Source organism: Cryptomeria japonica, chromosome 9, assembly GCF_030272615.1.
Source record: "Cryptomeria japonica chromosome 9, Sugi_1.0, whole genome shotgun sequence".
NCBI classification, from domain to species: Eukaryota; Viridiplantae; Streptophyta; class Pinopsida; order Cupressales; family Cupressaceae; genus Cryptomeria; species Cryptomeria japonica.
Window position 1 is genome coordinate 283,473,050 of NC_081413.1, and position 27,588 is coordinate 283,500,637.

Consider the following 27,588-nt stretch of genomic DNA (forward strand, 5'->3'; position numbering starts at 1 on the left):
TTTGTTGATGATATTATATTTTGTGGAAATGACTCTTTATGCAAGAACTTTGGAAATGAAATGAGCAAAGAATTTGAGATGTCATTAATCGGTGAGATAAAGTATTTTATAGGTTTACGGATACTGCAAATGAAAAATGAGATTTTCATTACTCAATCCAAGTACATAAAGGAAATCTTGAAGAAATTTGGAATGGAGGATTCAAAACCAGTAAGTACTCCTATGACTACCAACTGTAAATTATCAAAGAATGATGAATCTGCATCTGTTGATGAGACACTTTACCGATCCATGATTGGAAAAATTCAATATGTTGTTCATAGCAAACTAGACATAGCACATGCAGTAGGTATAGTTGCAAGATTCTCTGCAGATCCTAAGGAAACACACATGACAACAATCAAAAGAATTTTTAGATACTTGAAAGGCGCTGAAGATTATGGCTTAGTATATCAGAAAGGAAATGATTTTGATTTAAAAGTTTATGCTGATGCAGGCAACATTGATGACAGAAAAAGCACAAGTGGAGGAGCTTTCTTATTAGGAGAAAGACTAGTGAGTTGTCTTAGCAAGAAACAAGGATGTGTTTCACAATCAACAATAGAAGCTGAATACGTTGCTGCAGCATTGAATTGTACCAACATTGCATGGATCAAACAACTATTGGAAGGAATAAATGAGAAATTTACCGAGCTAGTAACTATATTCTATGACAATACTAGTGCCATTAACATTTCAAAAAATCCTGTTATGCACTCTAAGACAAAGCGCATCTCTATCAAATATCATTATCTTAGAGAAGAAGCTCAAGAGAAGAAAGTGGTGTTGGAGTATGTTAGCACAAAGGAAAAAATAGCAGATATCTTCACCAAACCACTACCAAGGGACACTTTTGAATATCTCAGAAGTAAGTTAGGGGTCCTACCCCTATCTTCTACTCACTGACCGAGTTCGGTGAAAGTATCAATCCGATGACTCTATCAAATAACTTTTAGGAGTTGATGTTGATTTACACACTTTAGGATGTTTTCTAAAGGTGTACAGGAAATATTACAGGAAACAATACAGGAAACCATACAGGGAACAGGAATTGAAGACAAAATGCTTTGACCGAGACTGAATTGACCCATTACAGCAGGAATTCACTTCATACAGGAAGAAATTATGTTTTAGTTCTTTACTTTTTGGCATTGTTGTCAAAGGGGGAGAAAACTAAGAAAGGGAAGAAGACTGAAGATTGGAGAAGACTGAAAATAGGAGAAGTCTAAAGTATGGGGGAGAAGTTTGTTGATAGCAAGAGAGCATTTTAGCATTTCAAAATCACAACAATCCAAATCTTTTAAGGTCAAATCAATTGGTTTTGCCATCAATGCCAAAGGGGGAGATTGTTGGCATTTGGCATTATAACAGAAAATGAAGGATTGTTGACATTTTAATAAGGATATTGAGAAGGTTGTTGATGATTATGGATATAACTAATTAAGGATGTTTACTATCTTGATATTATTATTTTGTCATTGATGTTAAGAAATTGATTTTCTAACTCAGTATGATGTTGCCATATCTTGAGAAGTATGATTTGAAGAATATAAAGATGTCAGTAAAAGACACATGAAAGATTATGATGAATAAGAGGATGAATAAGGTATTCAATGGGCAACTATTACCGAGTCAGACAATGATGAGATCATGATGTTTATATTGTTTTAACATCATACATATGTTGTAAATTGTAAGGTTAATACTATACTATGTTATCAAGTAAAGAACCTAGTCGGTAAACCCTAAGGAACCTAATCGGTAAACCCTAAGGTTATCGCTACCGGTTAATGAAGGTGGAATGTCTACTGAGTAAAGTTTAGTATTTACCGAGTTGTAACCGAGCTGTAACAGAATGCATTAAATGTTTACATGCGTTATTTAATGAAGGAAGTTGATGAGCTAGAACTGATTAAATGATTGGCATGTCGTAAATATAGTTTGTTAAGAATCTATGGCAAAGGAAAGTCGGCATGAAGATCTACAGTTCAGATTGAACCACAATACCCTAGCACAAGTTCCAAGAAATATATGCAAGTTCCAAGGCAGGGTAAAACGTTTTCTGATCGAAAGATGCATTGAACTTGGACAAGATTGAAGATCTGAAGGCTATGATTAATCATGGGAAATGTGATCAAGGAGATTAAGCGATTAGCTAATTGTTTATAAATAGGAAACTGTTGATAAACAATGTATGCGGGCAAGTGTATGCACATGGATGCTACATAGTGATTACCGAGCACTGAAGCTTGAAGACCTATTTGAATAACAGAGTATAGAATCCCAGCAGATGGACAAGATTAGTTCTATGTCTAGATTGTATTGAGCAAATAAGAATCTGCTTTAGCATTTTAGATGTGAAGTTGCAGATAGATTTTATTACTGTTATTTTGTGAAAGTGATAGAAAATCTCTTAACCGAGTAGACTTATTAGTCTTATTTGTAAAACCCTCTAGCAAGGTGACATTCTGATTGAGTGTTTGAAATCCTTTAACAAGGTCACTTCTAACAAGGTGAAGATCCTAACAGATTTGAGGGAAATCCCTTAACCGGGTCACATCTAGCAATGTGTTTGTAATCTTTAACAGGATTTGCTTTTAACCGAGCATACTCTAGAAGAGTATATTTCTTAGTGGGTCCGAAATCCCACAGTGGTTTTTCCTTATTTGGGTTTCCATGTTAAATTTGGTGTTATGAGGTTTATGATGTTTATATGCTTTTGAGTTTGCATGTTTAACAGTTTTGGTTATATTACTAAAGTATATGTTACCGAGGTTGAATCTGATGTTTTTATGGAAGATTAAGTTTGTATGATTCACGCCCCCGCCCCTCTCATCTTGTTGGCTATTGGATTTGTACTTATATTAAGTATCAGAACTATCAGCAAGACCTTGGACAAGTTGTGATACACCTAAAATGACTGAGCTAGACTCTGACACTATTAGGGATTATATGAGGAGGTTGTTGAAGATTAAGACGAGGAGGTTGTTGTTGTTGCAGTCTAAGTTTTTCAAGTCTTTGTTGAACGATTTCTCTTTTAGCTGCTTTTTGGATTCGGATTGCTTTTTGTATTTCCTTGTATGTTATAAATTCAACTCCTTCATACTGGGGGACATTATTTCTCAACTTCCATGCTAGGTTATCTAGACTATCAATGATTTCTCCTTGATCGTCGTTTGGACCAAGATTGGGTTGCTCAATGGGAAAAAACTGTCACCACATAAGACCAACACATGCTATGGAGACTCTCTAAAGATGATGCCAATGCAACTAAAGGAGACTTACTCTATTGACAACATGGCCGACACTACTCAAAATTATTAGGAGTTGATAATGACCCAAATTGAAGTTTTGGAAAGGGATTCACAATGCTAGAATGATGAGCAATAGAATCAAATTGAGATCGATTGAAATAGGGGGGGTCTCTTGAACTTAATATTTTTGAGAAAGTGCTTGGATGTGGTGTAGATCAAGACTATGCAAGGACTAAGTGTAGATGACGAACTTGGGTTTGATGCAAAATGAGGACTAGGAAAAGACATGCATATACTTTGAGGACTTAGGAAAAGACCATTTTAAGGATAAAAACATGCAAGATGGAGACTTAGGATGAATTATGCAATTTATGAGACTTAGAATGAGTTATGCGATCTATGAGACCTAGGATCACAAAGAGTAAAACATTTTATTTTCATTTTTCGAAAGTATGAATCTTGTTTGGGTTTTTTGCTTTGATTAGTTTGTTGAGGGAAGATTGTTTTGGTGACAAATTTTTTGACTCTTGAGAACACTTGTTTGTGAAAAAGTATGGCCAATGTATTTTTCTCTGACACTCTGAAAATCAGAGTTACACAAGGAAGGGCCTGAATTAGCCCATATCAAGACTAACTCTATACTAGTCTAGAACTTACGATACACAGACAATCACAATAGATAAAGCCAGGTTGGAAAGAGGAAATTGTTCAATGAGGCCCTTATGAAATACCAAAACAAAATGGACAGCTAGAGAGTCTGGTAGCATTGGCTCCACTCCACAAAACACACTTCTCAGGCACGCAAGTCTCTCTTACCCCGAAGATCCGAAGATATTATAACTGAGGGATTTATGTCTCATCATGCAAGGTACATGAAGGGTATCTATGGGGTATGATTCACACTTCTAGAACCATTGAACATGGGATTTGGGCTACTACTTTGGTTCTTATTGTAATTTTGAGGGATCTCGATCCAATGATAGATTCTCTAAGCAAGCCACTTAAGGATTTAGTTAAGCTTATCAGTGTAGGGAAGACCCCCACATATGTCGAATTCACTCAACACTTCAACCACCTGACCAGTATATTTATATAGTGGCTCAAAAAGCCCACTTGGTAGTACATTGGGAGAGATGGTATCCCCAATGCGTCTCAATTCAAGATATCGCTGTGAGGTGATGAAATCTCCATCAACAATACCCCTCAACTATTGAAAATAAAAAGATAGGTGTTGTTATCACTTTTCCCAATTTCCCAAGACCCCGAATGCAGGTGGAAAGGTATTTCATGCAACAGTGAGTCCACCCAAGACAAAGAGCAAGCGCTCTAGAGTTCTTTTCCTTTAATATTGTAGTATGTGAGATATACTAAATATAAAATAGGCACATGTCCATTTTAAATCCAAAATCAAAATGTGAGATCTGCATGTTCATGTTCGTTTAAAATCCAAATCCAATCATGAGTTTATGTTGTTCAATTTTAATCCCAGTCATTCAAGAGTGTGTTGCATGTTCTTTTTAAACACCAAATCGAAATGTTAAACCATCCATGTCCATTTTAAACCCAAATTCAAAGATTAACTAAAATTAGGAGACATTAGTAGTTTGATAAAAACAAACTCCAACCAATCGTGCTTTCTCTTTTCTTCTTTGCCACACGTTGCAACAGAATATTAGTAGAACCAGAAAACCAATAACAGAGATAAATGACAGAAACAACAACTTCTAAACATATCCAAAAAATGCATAATGATATCAAAATGAATGCATCACAGAATGTTAACGAATGCAAATTTATGTAACTACGCATGCGAATTACTGCTTGAATGAATGCACAAACTTGTCAGAACATTTGCGAAATGAAATGATAGAAAAATTTTAGAATAAGGATTTGAAAACCTTCAAAACAGAGGGTTAATCGAGAATGACATTAACCATTACTTCTGCATCACTTATAAAATTATATTTCATCAGGCACTTTTGCATGAGGTTATGGTATCTGGATAAAGCAATTTTGTCTTCTAGGTTTTGGAGTCTTCTTTCTGTCTTTAGTATTCGCTGGTGGACTCTTTGTTGTCTCCTTTTGTCTGCCTTTCTTCTTGCACCTAAAATCTTGAATCTCACCTTTCTTGCCATTAGATCTGACTCATTATAGATAGGAAGTGAAATTTTCTAGATTAAAAATCTAATTATGGGTTAAACAAGCAGAGAAATTGCACAAAAAAATGACAGATAAAATAAGTGTGAGATGATCCTAGAGGAATGCGCAATTTTGTCAATACGAATGCACATTTTTTTCTGCACGAATGTGCAACTTTGTCATGATGAATGTGTGATGCTTCATTTTTTTCCATACAAGATCTGCAAAATTTGCAAAAAATGACAGAAAAACATAAAAAGATATTAGTTGTTGTTATTTCACCTCAAGTTCACCATTGTTTTCATGTTTACAAGTCATTAGGGAAATGAAAGCTAATTAGAGTAAAAGGAAAATCATGAATTCCTTAACTAATTAAGCAAATCCTAAACATAAATCAATGAAATAGATGCAAATTAAACAACTAAAAAATCCCTATTTTGCATCATGTCTTCCATTGTCCTTCTCTAGTATTGTGGTGTGGGTTGCTCTTAGATATTTGTAATGTCCCCTTTTCTGCTCTAGTTTTCTTTTGGGAACTGTTGGCCAATTTCAAGACTTGTTGGTCAGTCAAAGGCAGAAGTTAGGGTTTCCTTTTTTTGTAGGAGGATGCTTTGACAGTTTTGGTGGCTTACATGTTGGAATTTTACAGTTCTGATTCTGGATTCCTTCTGGGTTTTCAGAGAGCTTCGTGACGGTGTAACATGCAACTGAATTCGAGGACTTTTTTGAACTTACTATTTTTAGTAAGCTAGGACAACTTATTTTTGTGGGTTTTTTTGGGTTTACAGAGAGCCTCACGATGGTGTGATATGCAAATGAATTAGAAGACTTTTCCGAACTTACTATTTTTAGTAAGTTGTGACGGCTACTCAGAATGTAGTTAAAATGCATCTGGACAAACTTACTATTTTTAGCAGTATGCTATTTTTAGTAAGTACTATTTTTGGTAGGTTTCAGTGGTCTAGTTCAAAGGCTATTTCTGGCAGTGTAGTTTTCAGTATTTTTGGGCCTTCGACTCACTTTGGCAGTTGTTCAACACATGGAAAAGTATTTTTAATATTGTTTAATGCCCCCCTTGGCCTAGGCATATGACTTATGTATTTTTGGTTATGAGTTAAGGGGACGACTTGAGGTGATAAAGTATTATTTTATATCATAAGGTTTGGGCGATTTATTGTTGAGGGGAAATACTTTATAAAGTGAAATATTAATAAGGCAAGATGGATGCCTTATGGAGAAATAAGTAATTTTATAATATATTTCACTTATCTACCTTGGATGCCACATTACTATTTTATTATCATTTTTATAAAGTATATTTGTGATGCAGTCAAGGCAGGGAGATCCAATGAAGGACAACCCAACCTTGTAGCTAAACACATAAACCATGCAAAGCATACTAATAACGGGTACCAAGGTGCCAGAAATAGCAGAAAGAACAACCAGTCACAACACAAAACAAATAGCCTATTAACAATATGAATGAATCTTATTACAATCTGAAGAATGATAAATGCCACATGTTGGATCGCAGTCCAGGATACAGTTAATGCTTACAATGCAATTAAAAGATCCACAAATCATCCTCATATCAAATTGGCCTCTGGTAATAGTCTATCGGTTCTACCCCAATCCAGACCTCAACCTTCCGGCCTTAGTCTTACCAAATCAGATTCTTGTTGGTTCTACATCTTCTCTCAATCCCAATGCCCTATCTTCAGTCTTCTAACTTCTCTCTGTTATGAATATCGTTTGACGTAGTCAAGGTAGGGAGATCCAATGAAGGACAACCCAACCTTGCAGCTAAACACATAAACCATGCAAAGCATATCGGTAATTGGTAACAAGATGCTAGAAACAATAGAAAGAACAGCTAGTAACAACACATAACAGATAACCGGTTAACAATATGAATGAATCTTATTACAATCTGAAGAATGATACATGCCACATATTGGATCGCAATCCAAGATACAGTTAATGCTTACAATGCAATTACAAGATCCACAGATCATCCTCATATCAAATCAGCCTCCGGTAACAATCTACCGGTTCTACCCCAATTTGAACCTTAGCCTTTCGGCCTCAGTCCTACCGAATCAGAATCTCGTCGGTTCTATATCTTCGCTCAATCTCAATGCCCTTTCTTCAATCTTCTAACTTCTCTTTGTTATGACTTATCTGATTTGACTTCTCTTATGTGACTTACCCCCTCCAAATGATTCACAAACCACCATATATATACCACCCACAAATAATTACAACTTAATCAAGTCGGCCCAAGAGACCAACCGGTTCATGAAACGTGCAACGATAACATGTCAATTCAATCACTAAGAACAATCTCCAAAACACAAAACGATGCAGAGACCTCCGGGAATACCAGGAAAGGCCCAAAGAAACACCTCAAATGATTTTCAAGTCATGGAGATCAACCGCAACCCGAGATCATCTTCGCTCAACACACAGCCAGGCTAATCGGTAAGAACACACCAACCAGGACAATACCAAAATCTGCATACTACCGGAAACAAATCCAAAAGCTATGAAACTCAAACATGATCATGACCATGAACACAAGAGAATAAAACCAAAACCAAAATGCTAAACACTCAAACATGAAGAAATGCCATTCTCTCAAACAATTCCACTGATAATTGCTCAACTGGTAAGAACTAGACCGGTGCTCCTGCATCAGACTCTCAGGGTTAATTGAAAAGTGATTCCCATCACTTGCTCTAGTTCGACGATCGATTAGTAGGTACTTGCAACTGCCTCAGGGGATTCGGCGATCTAACCACAACTTTCGGTTGCCTCTCTACAACGATCTACCGGTACAAATTGTAGCCTTCCTCAATCGACGATCTGTTCAAGTCTCCACCCACTAACTGCCTCAAGCTCAAGCTCTAGGATCGACGGTCTACTTGCAAACCTTGTTCTACCTCACATTCGACGATCAGAACAAGTCCACAAGTTGCCTCAATCTCTACAAGTTGCATCTCCACTAAGTTTGTTGGCTATTTTTGGAGAACACTTTGGAAGAAGATGAAGACAAATTTGAAGTTCAGTTCGACTTTTCATCCACAAACTAATGGATAGATAGAAGTAGTTAACTGGAGTTTGGGAAACTTGTTGAGATGTTTAGTGGGAGATAAAACCAGAAGTTGGGATTTGATCCTTGCACAAGTAGAGTTTGCCTATAACAATTCAATGAATAGAAGTACTGGAAAAACACCTTTTGAGATTGTCACCGGGGTGCATCCTAAAGGAATAGTAGAATTGAGAGACATTAGCAGTGAAGACCAGAAGAGTTCAAAAGCAGAAGAATTTGCAAATCACATGGCAACATTGCATATTCAGGTTAAACAACATTTGGAAGACATGAATAGCAAATACAAGGAGAAGGCAGATGAGAAGAGGAGACATAAGGAATTTGAAGTTGGCGATGAAGTGATGGTCTATTTGAGAAAAGAGAGATTCCCGGTTGGGACTTATAATAATTTGTAGATGAATAAGTTTGGAACCTGTAAGATATTGAGAAAGACCAGTTCTAGAAATGCATATGAGGTGGAGCTACCAGATAGTCTGAGTATTTCACCTATATTCAACATTATAGATCTTCATGAGTACCATGAACCAGAATTTAGTAAGGACAGTATTGCAGACTTGGAGAAATAGTTGCCCTAGAAGGAACCAAATCAAATTGAAGAGATTTTGGACAATACGATTGGGCGTAGTACCTGAAGCAGTCAGTACAAAGAATATCTTGTGAAGTGAAAGAATAGACCAATGGAAGATTCATCTTGGATTTCTCAGGTAGAGGTAGACCGCCTTGGTTTTCCTCTGACCCCAACAAAGTGAGAGGCTCACTTTTTATTAACCCCGGATGTCTGATGCAGGAGCATCCTCGGTTCACAACAATCTTGCATCAACCAAAAACATTTTCTTTTCTGTTTTGTTTTCTGTTTGCAGTTTCAGTTTTCCTTTCTGTGTGTCCCGATCTTGGCTCACTAGCTCCTATGGAGTTGGATTCTACTTGAAGACTTGATCATTTTTCTTTCTTTCAAAACCACATCTCATTTGGATCACTTTTCGGCAAGATATCGCTACCGGTTTCCTTGATAGTTTCTTGTTACCGGTTCTTTGTTACCGGTTGCCTGAGACCTATTCTAGTGATCTACTGGAACCCATTCAGAAGCTTGCGGAGCCTTGGACATTGATCTCGATGTTTCTTGACGTGTGGCCGACCTTCTACGTTTCATCCTTTGGATTTTCTGGAGGAATCTCTTGGTGGAGGCCTACCTTGTTCATTTTTCACGTTAGGTCTTGTTTTTCGAGTTTTGATCCTTTTTGGGCCGACCAGATCCATTGGATCGATATATATATATATATATATATATATATATATATATATATATATATATATATATATATATATATATATATATATATATATATTTGTAATCATTCTTTAGAATGAAAATCGATTAGAGAGAATGAAGGAGTATCAGATAGATAAAATGTGCCTAGAAGATAGATCTTTCGATTCAAAGTCCCGGTGTGACCTATTCTACCAGGCCTATGTGCCGGTATGTTGTAACCCGGTTGTTACTGATTGGATGCAATTAACTTTCATGCAATAAAACTATATGTTATGCATTGCCTCTATCATATATGCGTGTTCTGTTGTGTTTACTCTTGCTGACCGGTTTGGATTGATCTCCTCGAGGTCCGGTTTGGACTGATCTCCTCGAGGTCCCTCCTCGCTGGTGACTGCACCAATTTGTTTCTATATGAAGGTCAACTTGGGGAAAGGAGAAATGAAATATAATTTCAAAATAATGGGAAGTGAATGTGCATTTGGGTTTGGCGTTCATTTGGAGGGAATGTGAATTTGAATTTGGAGATGAATTTGGAGACACAAAGTCTATAAATAAGAGTTGTGGGCTCTTGTTTTTGGTATCTATGAGAAAAATATAACGAAGTGCTGCCAAAATTTTGAATGAAGCTTCGGGGAAATCTTACCTCCTAGCCATAGCTCGATTTCTTTCTTGCAATACAACAACTACTTGAGCTAGAGACTTCTTTTCATTTAGGAAAGTGGATTGAAGACAATGTTGCAGATTTTTGTATTAGTTTGTATTTTGGAGTGTTGTAGGTGTGTTTTTTTAGCTGCTGGTTTGGGTATGGTTGTAGCACTTTTTCATTCATATCTCTCTGCATGTGCATTTGTTCATTCTAGGTATTGGCTTATTCTTCATTTAGGCTATGGGCGAATATATTTGTAAGTTTTTAGTGCCTAACTCTGAATATTGAATTTTTAAATGCAAGTCAAACTTTTTGTCTGGTTGTACCCTGTTATAAGTGTTGTGGTTAGCATGCATTATTGTTTGGAGTCGGTTTGGTGTGCTTTCTCGGTTTTGGCTTCATCACCTAGCTTCTAGTCATCATTTGCATCTATTCCAAGGATAACTTTAAGAAACCACCCCCCGGTCAACTATGTAAAATCCTAGTGAATCAGACATTATTTTTGGGGGAAAATTTTCATATGGATGGCGAATTTTTTTTTCAAAATAGGGCAAAAAATTATTTTGTATTGGCGATTTTTTTCTAGGGTACGAAAATTCCATAAATTTCTGGTGAATTATACCTTGTTCTATGGGGAAAATATATATTGTAGGAGGCGAATAATTTTTGTTAAAAGGAACAAATATATAATTGTATGGGTGAAAATTTTTACTCCAAAGGAAAAATTATTTAAATGTATTGGCGATTTTTATCCACTGGTTGAAAATTATTGAATTTGTTTTGGCAAATATTTTGTTATTTATGGAAAAATATATAATTTATTGGTGATTTCATTGGGTGTGTATAGAGATATGAGCATTTTGGTGAGATTTATGGTTGTTGGTCTGTGTTTTCCAGGGATTGGGTTGCATATTAAAATCTAAAAATCATTAGTGTGGTGTGTGTGTTTTTTGTGACAGTTGTCTGTGGGCTTTAGGAGTGCATAATTTCAATTTGCAGAGTTGGACAATCTTCTTCTTTATCTTAAAAATCTCATGCTCAGATTATTTGTAAGTTGTTTAGTAGTACTAACAACAACTTCTGGATTGTAAAAAGGAAAAGAGAGACCCACTGAATAAGTGGAAGAGGTTGGCTTGCCGCCTACATCTGAAATTTGTAATACTATCCTCCCATTGCATAAGCGGTAGAGTTGATTGTTAATTTCATTCCCAGTCCTCCCGCTGGATAAGTGGTTGAGTGATTGTTATTTCAGTTTCTTGGTTGGTTTGCCACCATGCGATTTCTTTAGTTTTACTGTCACCCACTGTATAAGCGGAAGGGGTTGAGTTGCCACCCAAGCATTGCAATATTTTCATTTATTTGAAGCTAATGATCCCCTCAACACTGTATGCTCTCACCTTCCCATATTGGACACTTGGTGATCAGACAGTTGAAGGGTTACAATTTTAGCATTATTGTATTTTGATTTCCCAATCTTAATGAGTTCTTCTTGTGTTGAAATTGGAAATTTAAAAAAAAATTGTGGGGATATTACAATATTGCACTGGGATTCCTACATTGGTTAGACACAATAATTTCAAAGATCATGATTGATTGAAATGGAGAAATGATGTTGCTTTTGTAGATTTTTGGGATAGATTGGGTGAGAAATGGAACTCAAGTGTTGATTGACAGTTAAACTGATTTGATTGATCTGTTAACTCCTTTTGATTGATCTGTTAAGTTGATTTCTTGGAGAGAGAACTCAATTGATTGGAGTGATAACTAGATAGATTGACTTGTTAACTGAATTGACTAGGGAGAAGACCGAATTGATTGACTTGTTAGGAAAAGGTGATTGAGAGTTAAAAGTGGAGATTGAAGAGTTAACTGGTTAGATAACTGATTTGATCAATCAGTCATGATTTTTAACATGTGTTGTAGGACTTTTGAATTGAAATTCAATTTCATTGCTATTTGAATTTGAATTTTGATTTTCGAATGATGAAATTGAAATGCACATTAACTTGAAATGTGATGAATTTGAAATTTGGTGAAATGCGAATTCGGAGAATGGGAATTAGATGAAATTAATTGAAATTTGAATTTGGGGATTTGGAGAATGAATGAATGAATTAAATAATTTAAATAATTATTCAATCATTAGAAATGAAATTAATTAAATAATAAATATTACTTAATTAAGGAACTAAATCATAATTAATTAAATAATTAATATTTAATTAATATTTGAGAAAGGATTAAAAGATTAATTAATGAAGAGATGGAAATTGAATAATTAGTAAGATGGATGATGATGATTAAAATCAATTTAGAAGAATATAATTAGTGTAATTAAATAATTGAAGAATTAGTTAATTAATAAGTTGAATAATTAGTGCATGATCAATGAGACATTTTTAGGTGTCTACACAATCTATGTTTTTGAACTTTTGAATTTTTTGAAATGACAATGAAATGCAACTAAGTGCAACCTTGAAAGATGATCATGCAATCTAGGACAAGAATACAATCTATGTTTTTGGACTTTTCAAGGTTTGGACAAACTCTTGGAATGCAAACCTAAAGACGCAACCTTGGGAAATTGAAATGAGGTCAAGACCTTAATTGACAAAGGACAAAGGACAAAATGATGATAGGACAAATGACAATGTCTCACCTATACGCTTGGATACTAAGCTAGGTTTGACAAATGGTGTTGACAAAAAGGACAAATTTTGAACAAGGTATAAACTCCCTAACAACAACTTACAGTTTTATCTAAAGTCTTGATTTTTGGAATTTGACAAAACCTAATTTTTTGAGACTAAATACAAAAGAGACAATGAATAATGACCAATACCTAAGGTATGAACCTATGATATGGAATGGTGTTCAAGTTATATGCTATGATCTAGGGATATGAAATGATTTGAAGGTATTGTGCAATGATATGATATAGGGATATGATATGACCTAATATTATGATATGACCTAATGGTATGGACTAAGGGTATGATATGGTCAAACTAAGGATATTACATGATATGAAAATGATCTAAGGATATGATTTGAAATGAAAATGATCTAAGGGTATTATATGATATGAAAATGATCTTAAGGGTATGATATGATATGAAAATGATCTAAGGGTATGAGTGCCAATGCATGACAATGTTAACCTAAGACAAGGCCTAGGGTTTGGACTATGCAATAATAAAACCTAACCCAATGAGGATATATGAGGACCAATGACCTTGGAAAATGCAAGATGCAACCCGAGCCAAGACCTAATTTTGGGACAATGATAATGCACTGAGGACCTAGGAAAATGATTATAACCCTAAGTGCAAGTGGGGATAATGGCAATGCTATGAATGGAAGATGAATGTTTGACTTGAGACCTAGGTTTGAACTATGCAAAAGCTAACCCTAAGTGACATGAATTTTGAAACAAGGATATCCAATGCTTTGACAAGCCATGTTTATAAAACCCTTTTTAAAAGTTCGATGAATACTTTGAAATGTTTAGGACCAAGTTTGACTTTTGTTTGAATCTTGTTTGGACTTTGTTTTAAACTTGTTTGAAGACTTTGTTTGATAACCACGGTTGATTATGATTGCTTGTGAATATTGTTTTGTTTTACAACGTTTGATATATTGATTATGTCATTTGTTTATGATTCACTTTAACAAGCACGAAAGACAAAATGTTTGTTTGACTTTTGCATGAAATAAAAACATTCAATCATAATCCTAAGGATACAAGGACAATATTTGTTGAATCCCCTAGCTCAGAATACCACACTCAATCAGATAGTTAGAAGCTTGGTAGCATTGGCTCCCCTCCATAACACTCATTTCTCGAGCATACCAAGCTTATAATTTCTTAGGTCATCACTTCCCAAGAAATTTACTATCTCAAATTGAAGGGCACATGAGGGGTATCTTCGGCATGTGCGTATCACAATGCCTAAGTCAACCAATAGAATGTTTTTGGCAAACTACAACAAATGGCTCTTTAGTTCAAGACCCTTTTTTGGGCATCCATGTACGCTCTCTCCCTCGAGAGGCCTCCTTCCTATAGAACACAAATACTGGGGAGTTCGGCATAGGTAGGCAATTAGCGTCCATCGTGAGTACTTTTGTCCCCATGTATTTTATATAGTGGCTGAGAGGTGACTTGGCCTTATCCCATTACTGGTTTGGGTTGTTCTCCCTTCACCGACCTTATGGGCTCTCGGGGGGATAGGCCCTCTACCTATGAAATAAAAAATTGAGCATCGCTGACACTTTTCTTGTGCACTCAGGACCACGAGGCCAAGGGGAAAGGATAGTGTTTGTCAACTGTGGGACTGCTCACACACACACATGTGTGCCCAAGCAAAGAAAACACAATGAAAGCAAAATTTCTTTTTAGTGCCCAAATCCAAATGTTTGCTGACTACTAAAACACAAACACTTTGTTTCAAAGATTAATCTTCAACATACATGTTGCATCAAATTGTGTTAGTAGTTTGTTTAGGTCTTCTCCAACGTTTGCCAAAGTGCTACACAGTTAATCTATAACATAGAAAAGCCCACATTTGCAAATGAAATGAAATTGGCATATCTGAAAGGCAAATGAAACAATTATACCTTAGGTTTTACCTCTGCACAGGCACATAACAATCAGACACAGGTGCTGAAAGATTGAACACATGCACAAAATGTTTGAACACAGGTGCAAAATGTTTGAACACAGGTGCAAAAAGTCTCTGCATAGCCACAGATGTTCAACATACCTGCAAAACGGAGACAATCAATCAAACAAAGGAGAAATTTTGTGAAATTAAAGCCCTATTAAGAATACAAACCCTAAATTTTGATGAAATTTGACCTATCTAACCTCATATTTGACTATGATTGCAATATTTTGATCAATTTTCAACATTTTTAGGTGAATTAATACTTATTCAAATGATTTCAAGCCCTAAACAAAGAAAACGGAAACTTTTAAACCCCTCTCAAGTGAAATGCAAAAGTTGTGACTTGGAAACCCTAATTAGCCTACCATGAGAATTTGCTGTGCATTTCCCATCCTACTTAGACTAGATGAGTTAATTAAAGCCTTGTAAATCCTATTTAGATCAACTGTGATCAAATTGAAACCACTTTGTAAGATTTGAGTTCATTTTTAAACCCATTTGTCATAAACAAAGAGATGTGAAAGATTGTTGTTCATTAACCAACCCTAATTAAAGCTAAATGAGTTCATTTTAAGCCATATTTGTTCTTAATCAATCCTATTTTACCCTTGCAAACTACTCAAAAGTGAGAAAGCAACTTTATCCCTTAATTGTCAAATTGATCAATGATATACACAAGTGCAGAAAAGATGACACAAGTGCAAGAAAGTCCTACACAGGTGCAAGAAGTTGAAACGCAAGCGCAAAAAGTTTCTGCACAGGCACAGAAGGCCTGAGACACCCCAGAAAGACCTCTTTTCCTGAAAATTTAACCTGCAAGTCACTCAAAAACACTTAGAAGGCAGAGGATTAGCTAGTTTCACGTCAGGTTCACCAAGAAATGTAGATAGGAAATTAAGGGAAAGCATCAAAGCAATATAACTAGGCAACCATAAACCTAAATTGCGATGAAATAAATTCTAATACACTCAATAGAGCTATGAAGATAAGACAATCAAAATAAATGCAAACCATTACAAAAGTAGATGTCTCCTCTATGATTCTCCATTTCTCTTCTTTCTCCTTCAAATTATGTGGGTGTCACCTACAAATGCAAGTGCAAATGAGAGCAAGTTTGATTGCAAAGAGTGATTTGAAAGCGACAACGTAAGGGTACTCAAAATGAGGTTCCCAAATGATGAAGAAAAGAGTTCAATTTATAGGCAAAAGTCTCCAAATTTGAGAAAGGGCAAGTGCTTCACAAATTGGATGACAAAATTTCATGACAAATTGCTATATCAAAATATGACAAATTGAGAGCAATTTTGTGCAAATCAATTAAGACAAATTGGCAACAAATTTTGCTCATTGAATTGTGACAAATTTGAGCAAAAGTAGCTTTCAAAAATATGACAAAATGGCCATGAAAATGGCTTCATAAATCATGACAAAAGGGAAGCGTGAAAAGATGAGAAATTAGTGGGAAAAGTTAGGAGGGGATATTTGAATTTGAAAAATTAGCAAATTAGGTGAAAAGGAGAAATTAGAGAATTAGGAAATATGAGTGGCATTAATTAATAAATTCACATTTATTAATTAACTCACAAAAGGACAAAATTAGCCAATTAAATAACGTATTTAATTGTGACATAGAAGACCTAGGATAAACGAATAAATTCACTTAACCTAAAGGGGAGGACGTTAATAGGATTAAATGATTAAATCACAAAACCCTAGGAGAATAATTAGGAATGAGATGGATGAAAATTAGGTCAAGACAAGATTGAAACAATTGATATAAGATCGATCATGATCAAAAGATTAAATGATGAAGACTTGATAATTGATAAGAAACCAATATTGACCGATGAAGATCAATGACAAATTGATCAAATTTGATAAAAGGATCAATTACTAATCAATCCAAAAGCAGCGAGGATTGATGATTGATTGAGATCGATGACAAATCGATCAAAGATTGATGAAAGGTCAACTTGATGAAGGTGGAACAAGCGTCAACCATTTTTAGATGCCTACAATAGAAACCATCCATATCCTAGGTGGTGAACTATAAATCATAAGACCATATTGTCTAGAGTCATACAACAAAAAGAACCATTATCTTGCAAGTAAATAGCATGCAATGGACCAAGTTTCTAGCATGTAGATGGAATGGAAAACCTCAAGAATTTTATGTAAGATTCTATTAACACTCTATAAGACTATTTTCATAAGGAGGGATCATCAATTGAGAGCTTGACCTATTCATCCTCATTTGTCAAAATCGTAAGTTTATTGCCCAAAATTAAAATGGTCTGATAATGGATAATCAATAAGCATGATAGAGTGATATTTGCCCCATAATCCCCCATGGTGAATTAATGTTGCTTAGTAGAAGGTATGAGACTAGCATGAGGGTTGCAAACTTGTGGTGGAGGTCCCTATAAATGGTCAAAAACCTTGAGATGACATAATTTTAATGCTATGGTAAAAAATAGACCCCTTAAGTGGAAGAATTAGATTTTTTAATCAAGCTACTACTATGTTTTCTCTACAAGGACCAACTCATTAATCTTGATGGGTTTTGAGATGGATAATTTTTTCTATCTCCTATAGTATTCCAACCATCATCCTTAGCCAACGTTTTCAAGGTTTTGGGTGAAGGATTAAGAGTTGAAGTGGTAAAAGAAGCCAATCCTTTATTTTATGAACTTACAGATTGGAATCTAAAGCAGCATGTGTGGTCTCCATCTTAATATAAACTATTTGTGGACCTAAGGAAATATAACAATTCTAGCTCATGGAAGATTTAATACCCCTAAAATTGTATTATTTTCTCCAAGAAATTCTATAGAAGCATTGATAGATATAAAATGTTAATCCAAATAGGAACCTTGAGTGATCCTTACTCAAATAATTAAAGTCGGAGGTCTAATTAGAAAAAATTTATTTCCCATACCTTTGGCATACAAAAGGAAAATAGGTTGTCCAAGAGTGATTAATTCAAGTAACTAAAGACTTATCTTAGTGAATACAACTAACATATTTGACAATTAAGTTATATTTCCCATACCTTTGGCATACAAAAAGAACATTTGTTGAAAGAGAATACTCTATAGGGATATCAATGTCGTTACCTCATCATAGCTCCTGCAAACAAATTTTTAAGCTCTCTTGGGTACCATCTCCAATGTTCTTCATAAAACAAAAGTTGTTAAAGGTGAGGTAGGCAAAGAGCTAAGTCATATTAATAGCCTTGATTTGACTGAAGGGCTAGATTGAAAACAAAACTAATACAAAACCCCTAAATTATTAATAGAAGTTGTATGGACAAATAGGAAGAGCCAAAGCCTAAGTCACACCAAGGGTGAGCCATAAGTTCACGCAATTTGCACAACCCAAATTAGATAGCTCCTCTCCAACATCCATAAAAACAATTTTAAAATGACTTGTATTTATTTATTTTACGGATGATTTTATATCATTCACTAAGAACTTTTAACTACCTATTACAAAAGCACAAGCCTTAAGGTTGAAACCTCTTTCTAAGCTAAGAGCCAAGGATTGAGGGGTATATATTCTACCAAATTTACTTGAGGCACAATCCCAGCCCCATCCCTTATTAATTTTGATAATTTTAACTATAAAAAATTTACCCTTGTATATGTGTTTATATATACACATGAGTGTCTATATAGGCAATATCTATGCAGCAACCAACATGCACCTTTAACTATATTTGATTGTATTTATTAAATATTTTGAAATTTTGAACCTTTTTTTTAATTATTTAATTAACAAATAAGGTCAAAGGTCCATTTTAGTTGTTGGATAAACAATAGGTCTATATGTGTCCAGATTTATATAGATGAATAACTATTTATGTATGTGAGGCTCTCTTGATCAACTCACGCAATCTTGGTTGTTGCTTTAGGCAGCACAAGTCATAAGTTCAATCTTAGTTTTCCTATGCAATGTATGATGAGGGATCCATTGCACACCACTTGACAAAAATTATGAAGAGGCTCAAAACGAACTTATCATACCTTTCAGTTAAAAAAGATGTGAATGTACATATGTATAAACAACAATTGGAACGCGTTCAACTACTGGGTTCTCTCCCCTATAATAAGTATACTTATAGAAACCAAAAGACGCTAATGTAATGACAAAGTCCAATCTTAATTTACCTATGCAATGTGTGATGAGGGGTCCATTGCACATCACTTGACAAAATTTATGAAGAGGCTCAAAACGAACTTATCATACCTTTCACTTAAAAAAGATGTGAATGTACATATGTATAAACAACAATTGGAACGCGTTCAACTACTGGGTCCTCTCCCCTATAATAAGTATACTAATAGAAACCAAAAGATGTTGATGTAATGACAAAGTCCGTGTTGTAAATATAGACACATGGTATCGAGTTCAAATCTTCTACAATTCAAAAAAAAAAACAGGAATACAGATATGTCCCAATTTTATTTTTTTTTGAAAAGAGTGAGAATAAAAACTATTTTTCCAAATGGATTTGGAAGCATATCCACCGTTGATGGAGGTGCAGGGTTGACATCAATGGTGACGTCGTTTGTGAGGTACAAAGTAAAGTTGACGCCTATGAACGTCATTATCAATACATGGAGCAGATATGACTGGAATTTTGAAGGCATTGGCAGGGCAGAGTGGAGTTGCAGGCTAAACCTGCACCACATACTGGCTGGAGGTGGAACGTCACTTATCATCACCATCACTATCACCATCACCATCACCATCACCATCAATATCAATATCAAAATAAAATATCACACTTATATTAATAGCTTATCTCGGTACCTCGTCAATTCGGACGCCAACGCCATGTTTGGCCCACTACCTAGCTACTACTGGTAGCGGCGCAGGAAGGAGAATTTTTCCTATATTTTCAGTTTTATATCTTGCCGACTTGCACTGCACTCAATTCTTCTTCAGAAAGGTACATACAAGAAATGAAGTCGTCGAAGACTCATTCTTATCCGTTATCTACGTATACCATCATGGTTGGAAGTACTGTTGAAGAAAGCTCATATGGGTACTACCTATAAATAGAGGCCTGAGCATTCCATGTGGGTTGCACATTTGGGCCTGACTAAAGATTTATATCAGTGGAATTCATGATGTTTGGAAGTTTAATTGTCTCATGGTTATGAGTGATGGTTTTGTGATTCATTATTTATAAAATACAGGTAGATTTATAAAAGATATATTTAAAATTTACAAAAATTATAATATAGGGGAAGGATTTCAGTTCTCACTCACGTTTCATTATCATTCATTGGATTTTGTTAATTGAAAGCCCACTGAAAAATCATCTAGTGGGTCAATAGTCGCCCACTGATATACCTAGTAGGGGAAGCGTACGTGCCGTTATAGTTAAATTTGTGCACCCATAAATCCTAAACCTAAACAATCCTCAGATTTTTACTATTTTATTTTGGTTGTCTTTGTATGCGACTTAATTGCTTATAGTTGTTGTTTTGGCTTCTGGGTAGTAACAATGTATGTTGTGAGATCTGTTATGTGTGCAAGGGTCAAAAAGTGGTCATTTCAAAGTGTCATCCGATACCTACTTAAAGATTCCCTAATAACTGTGCACTACAACCACAAAAAAAATGGCCAATACTTATGCACAAACAGTAGTTGTGCGCTATGGGTACTAATAAAGTTGCACAATTTGTCCAACTAAAGTCAAAAAATTCTAACTATTGGGGGTAAAGTGGGGGGGTATTGGTACATCTGAGATTTATTAATGAACTTTTAGTTATCATTTTTTTGGTTTCTTTAAAGTTCATAATTGGGGGATTGTGTCAACTAGAAGTGAACGGTAATTGGAACATGGGCAGTAATTGGTGCTCTTCCCCTAGCTAAAAACAAAGTTAGTAATTAGATCAATTGTAACACTTTATTGGTATCAAAAGTGCACGATTCTTGGGGCATTTATGCATAAGCATTGGATCAATTGTACAATTTTTGTGGTGGTCAAACGGACAATAAACGAGGCAATATGGAATATGTATGGGATGTCAACTTAAAATTACCACATTTTGACCCTTCCTTGCATAGCGAATCACCCTACATTCATCGTAACTATCTCGAAGCCAAAACAATGGTTGTAAGCACTTAAGTCACATGCAAAGACATTTAAAAATCTTCAAAATCCAATGTACGGTTGAGGAACTTAGGATGCACAAAGTTAGCTATAACAACTAGTGGTACTCTTTTCCAGTGAAATCTAAAAACATTTCAAGTTAAATATGAGTAGAAAGAGTAAAAGATCTACTCAATTAATTGGTTTTGGGGTTAATTGTATACATATTAACAATTCAACTTGGTTGAGTAGTGTTGGAAGATTGATTTATTTTCACAAAGGTTGTGTGATAATTAATCTTTAACATTGTAATACATTTTAAAGTAGAGCTTATATTAACTATCGTATAACAACAACTAATCCTTCTTGTAATAATTAGCTGGACATATAATAAATAATCTTTAATTATATTGTGCTTAAAAGAGTGGAACAACATTTATAGAGTGGTAGATCAAGGTTGGAATCAAATCATGGTAAATATTTAAATTGTACTAAAATAAAAATAATATATTGCAAAAACATAATTATGAGAGTTATATAATGATGGACCATCATGAATATTTATAAATGATTATTTATTTATGTAAAAATTAAATAATTATATATTTATTTAGAAAAAAACTCTTAATTACTTAATCAAATTTAGACTTAAGAATTAGTGGCAATGAAATGCTTGCCAAAATTAATATATGATTCTAAGTTGAATTTATAATGATAGATACTAATACGAAAGAATTGATTCTTTAATCAATTTGATTTACATGTAAAATTGAAAATTGAGTGAAATCTAAATTTCTTTATTATTTTTATTAAAATAAAATCAACTAATTCATATTTCTTATATAATGAAAAACAACCCCAACACCCTCAAACAAAACTCCTAAACATTATAATTATACGTTTCTACGTAACATAATCATTATTTTGGTTTTGAAAATGAATTTGTATCATAAAATTTATAGCCTATATATGATTACAAAAGAATATAATAACACATTTATTTATATAGAATTACTTTCAAAAGTTTCCAACATTCTATCCAGTCTATAGTATTAGAGCAACATTCGAAGAAAAATGTTTCAAAAGCGAATCATTACTATCTCAAAACTTTTTATCAATGATTGTTCAAATTGTAATAGGTCCAAAATTAGCATTAATAAACTTTTGAATCTATTAAACATGGTCAAAATATAATTTAATATATGAAGTATGAAATTGAAACACTAAATGTTGTGCATGTCATACTTTCACTAGCCTCATACTATAATATTTTACACTAGATAAAGCTTCCTCAATTTGGTAATCATTTATAATGTTCACAAGTGTACAGGCATTGTATTTTTTGAATTTCTTTAGTGCCAATATCATATTTATCAATGATGTTTCATATTGTTATTGATGTATTTTATTGTTCATGCCATGTATTGACATCTATTTGACTATTTATTGCGGGACGTATACATTGTGACTTCATATGTTTGGACAATAGCAATATTTTTTTTTCACTATTTTCACCATATTTGCTATATGTGATTATGATTATGTTATCTAGTTCAACATTGTGATTATTGTAAACATAGGTTTCTATATCTATGATATTTGGATCTTATTAAATTTATACGATTTTTAGCTTAAGTAGTTAATTGATAGTATTTTATTTAACATTATATCATGCTGGATGTTTATGATATGATTTGGATACCTTTGTTTTAAGAATATATATCTACTCTTTTCCCTAACAATTGCTAATTGTAGCTGGCTAGTTTGGGTAAATATGTTTTTGATGAAAGGTAAAATAGGTTTTGAAATTTTACCTTTGAAGAGACCCAAAACCCTTTACAAAAAAAATTTACCTTAAAAATAAGCAAAGAGAACTAGTAGCAAACCATCAACGAACCAACACTAAATAAAATGGCAAAAAAGAAACAAAACACACTTCTATAACTCCTTAAGAGTCGAGTAGTTACAAATTTATTGTGTTGACCTACCCACATCACTTGATTCAAATTATGAGTGTTGAACACACCATAAGATTGAGAGCGGGGGGGGGGGAGAGGGTGAATTAATCCAGACCTTAAAACACTTTACATATTATCCTTTGACCTTCAAACCATAATTAACTTCACTGTAAATATGAAGCATGAAAGCACAAAGCACAACACACACAATGCGTGGAAAACCCAAAAAGGGAAAAAACATGGTGAGAATCACACTCACAATATGAATAATTGATTATAATATTTTAGGCTCAAGGCCAAGGAGCTCACTACACTTGATAAGATTTGCAAGACTAAGACACACAACCTTAGGGCAAGATATAAAGGACTTGCAATATTGAGACGCAAAATCTCAAGGCAATATACAAGAAGTTGCATAGGTTGCCAAAGTACCCACTATCTTTTGATATGTACAATAAATAATGAATTGTAATGAACAAGATCTCTTGATCACGAAACTATCCTTGAACCATTGTGTTGAGTGAACAATATCATAGGAAGCATCATTGACTTCATTTATTGTCTCAACATATTGTCGCACTGAAGATATGATCATCAACAATTATCACAAACTAAAATTTGCACTTATGTTTCTTGCATATCATTCACATCCAATTTACAACAATCCACACAAATTTCATGCCTCGATTCATGCATATGCACATATTTTTATACAAAGTTATTCATTGAAACTCTCAACTAGCTTGACCATAGATAAATTAAACAATAATTATATAAAGTCGGCCACCCAGACCAAAAATACATAATGTGGTCCACTCTAGGAGATAAAGGGGACCCAAACACATCACAACGCATCTTTCTAAGTCGATTCCAACAAATTGCACACACTAGAGCATCCACCAAAGTCAACATCAATTGTAACGTGTACAATAATAATGAAATATGTTAACCAGTTGACCCAAACACATCACCCAATGCAAAATACTTAATACAAATCTACACACACCATTGTGAGACCCACATCAATATATTAACTCAACCTCCAATGTATATCCAGACAAAAAGGTATGATCTAAATAAAATACACCACTTGAGTCAACTAGAGACCAACATAGCTGACAACACTAAACGAAGAACAACATAAGTTCACTTGTCAATCAAACCAACATCTAAACACTAAACTAGAACACTACACAAACCTTATAAATTGTTGGCATATTGACATAACTGATAATGTGATGATATTGATGAACCGGTATAAGGACTGTTGGTGATGATATAGTTGAGATGTTGTTTGATGACTTGATGATCAATTTGTGTTTCCATTGATGATAACTATGGTTACATTGTTCTATCATGTTATCTAAGTCATCTATGATTGATCAGAAAGCTATGGAATGGATTTGACAGTTAACTAGAAAATAGGACTTTAACCGGTAAATGTGAAACTGTGTTATGCTTAAGTAATTGGATCTTGAGATTGATGAGGAATTTGGTGTAGCGGTTTGGAATATGTGTTTGTAACATTGTAATGAGGTTATGGCTGGAACCACATCATGTTTTGGCTATCGAAAGTCATGTTTGTAATTGACTAATGTATTTTTTTGTAGGGTTTTAGTAGGGTTTAAGAACCGGTATTCAAATCTTATAACCAGTAATGATTTTGAGTTCGACGGTGTATTACGTTATGTTTGTAAGATGGTGATGATGTGGTTGAATCTACGTAAAGTGTTTAAATATTGTTTTGGCGTGATAAAAGAGCGAATTTCTTGTGAATGAGCGAAGTGCTTAGTAGAATGAGCTAAGGGTTTGAAAGTGTATCAGATCTATGTGTGTTGATCATTCAACGACTGTAATTAATCTTTAATTTATTGTAATGATCTATATGATGATCTGTAATGATTTGTAAAGATCTGTGATGATCTATGATGTAAATCTAAGTATGAGGTTAGGATTTTGTAATCGATTAAGTTGTAAAGTCTATTTAGGGTAAGTCTATATTGATTTACTATGTCGCTGATCAAAAGAAGAGTGTGCGGCTGAACCAGTGTGTGTCTGCATGAGAGAAGTAGATTGGAGCAGGAAAGGATCTATACAAGCAAGCAAAGTGTGCTATTTTCAGATCATACATCTGTTGTTCCCTAACAGTTGCAGCAGACTCAAAATCCCTTAACCGGGTAGGTCCTGACAGACCTGACTGTATAAATCCCTTCACCGGCTGACTCATTAGCTTGGGTTCTAAATCCTTTCACAAGGTTACTCCTAACAGAGTAAAGCTCCTAATAGGGCTGAGGTAAATCCCTTAACCGGAGGTCTCCTAACAGGGTCTGCTCCTAACCGAGCATAATTGTAAGCTCCTAACCGGGCTAGGCTCCTAATAGGGCACATTCTGAAAGAGTGCAAAAATCTTGTGGGTACCAATTCCCACCATGGTTTTTCCCATTTGGGTTTCCACGTGAAAATCTCAGTGTTCATGTGTTGATTGATTTCTTATGTGTTTAGTTGATATATTTCTATTACATGCATGTTGATGAACACTTAGAAGATCAATTTGATGAATCTGATCAACAGTATGATTTCAGTTATTACCGGTATTGTTTATGAGTTGTTTTGAAAGAAGTTTTTGGTGGTTGTTAAAGTTTTAAAGTTTACTGTTATTATTGATTCATCACTCCTCTCAATAAGAATTAGTTCCTCACAAATAACAATTGGTATGAGAGTATTGGTCCTCTATGTGTAGAAGCTTAATTGCTTGAGGAAAAGATTGGGAGGAAAATGATGAAGAAGGAGGGTCTGAAGTTTACTAAGGACAGCTACACAATATGGAAAGACATAATGAAGATTTATATCAAAGGTATACGTTCTCAGTTTTGGCAACATGTTACTACTAAATATTTACCCCCTATCGGTCCTCTAACTCCAGATCAGCTTAAGGAGTAGCAGGAAAACAATCAAGCACTGGAAGCCATTATAAGTGCATTGTTTGATACTGAATACATTAATGTACATGGATTAGAAACTACATTTGAAATTTGGGAGAAATTAGAACTAATCTATGGTGGTGATAAACATGTTCAAAAAGCTAAGGAAGAGCGTCTTAGAGGTAAATTTGATGATATGAGAATGGTAGAAGGTGAAAATATAGATCAATATGGTCAAAGGATTAAAGAGGTTGTAGGTGGTATTAAAAGTGTTGGAGGAAAGATTGAATATGACACTATTGTAAGTAAGATGTTAAGAACTCTTTTACCTGCCTACGCTATAAGAGTTTTTGCTATTCAGGAGTTAAGGTCAGTAAGTAGTGATAGTCACTATTGATTCTCTTATTGGTAAACTGACTGCATTTGAATTAAATAGTTTTGATAACAGTATTTCTAAGGCATATGAATCAACTTTTAAAACATCTGTAATCGGTACACCTGTGAGAAAAGGGAAATATGCATGTCATAGTTATGACTGCAGATCTAGTCATGACGGTAGCAAAGGAGATAATGATGATGAATACCATCTGAAGGAGTTTGAAGCTCTTCTAGCTAAGAGACTTCCAAGAGGCACTGGTAAATATAAAGGTAAACTACCTCTTAAGTGTTTCTCTTGCAATAAGATTGGACATATTGTTGCAAATTACCCTAACAGTAATAGTAATGAGAAGTTTAGCAAATATAAAGGAAAATGGAAGAAACAATGCTATGTTGTAGTTGATGAAGGTGTGACAGATGAGGAATCTGAATATGATGACAATGAGGAGATTGTCTTTGTTGCTATGAAGGAAGATTTGACTGATGAAAAGGATTTGGTATCTCAGTTTGACTCTAGTGATGAGTGGATAATAGACAGCGGTTGTTCACATCACATGACCGGTGATAAAAACAAATTCATATCCCTTGAAGAGTTTGATGGCGGTGTGGTAAGATTCGGTAATAACTCACCTTGCATGGTAAAAGGTAAAGGATCTATTTCACTGAATTGTAAGAGTAATGCAGATGATGTTTATTTGGTTGAAGTTTTAAAACATAACTTCTTGAGTGTTGGACAACTAAATGATAAAGGATATCACCTTGAGTTTAAAAAAGGAGTGTGCATGATCATGGGATGCAATAAAGATTTTATTTATATTGGTAAACAGACTAGAGGTAATCTTTTTCACCTGAATGCTAATGTGAATAGTTGTTTGGTGGCTAAAATTGAAGATAGCTGGTTGTGGCACAAAAGGTTATGTCATGACAACTTTGATAATTTGATAAAGGTCAGCAAATCAAGTATGGTGAGAGGTATGCCCCAACTTGTTAAACTGGATAATGTGTTATGCAAAGATTGTCAGATGGGTAAGATGACTTCGACATCTTTTAAGAGTAAATATTTTTCTTTAGAGCATATTCTTGATTTAATGCATACCA

General features: G+C 34.5%; 1 long non-coding RNA gene across 1 annotated transcript in view; it reads right to left on the reverse strand.

Moving 5' to 3' along the window:
- Window positions 1–5,241: 5,241 nt before the first annotated feature.
- LOC131042149 (uncharacterized) overlaps window positions 5,242–27,588 on the reverse strand; it is a 105,218-nt gene continuing 82,871 nt past the window's right edge. Inside the window, exons 2-4 of the long non-coding RNA XR_009105129.2 lie at window positions 15,843–15,940; window positions 15,078–15,223; window positions 5,242–5,653 (exon numbers count right to left, since the gene is read on the reverse strand). This is a non-coding gene — a long non-coding RNA (uncharacterized LOC131042149). The remainder of the gene's footprint in view (window positions 5,654–15,077; window positions 15,224–15,842; window positions 15,941–27,588) is intronic.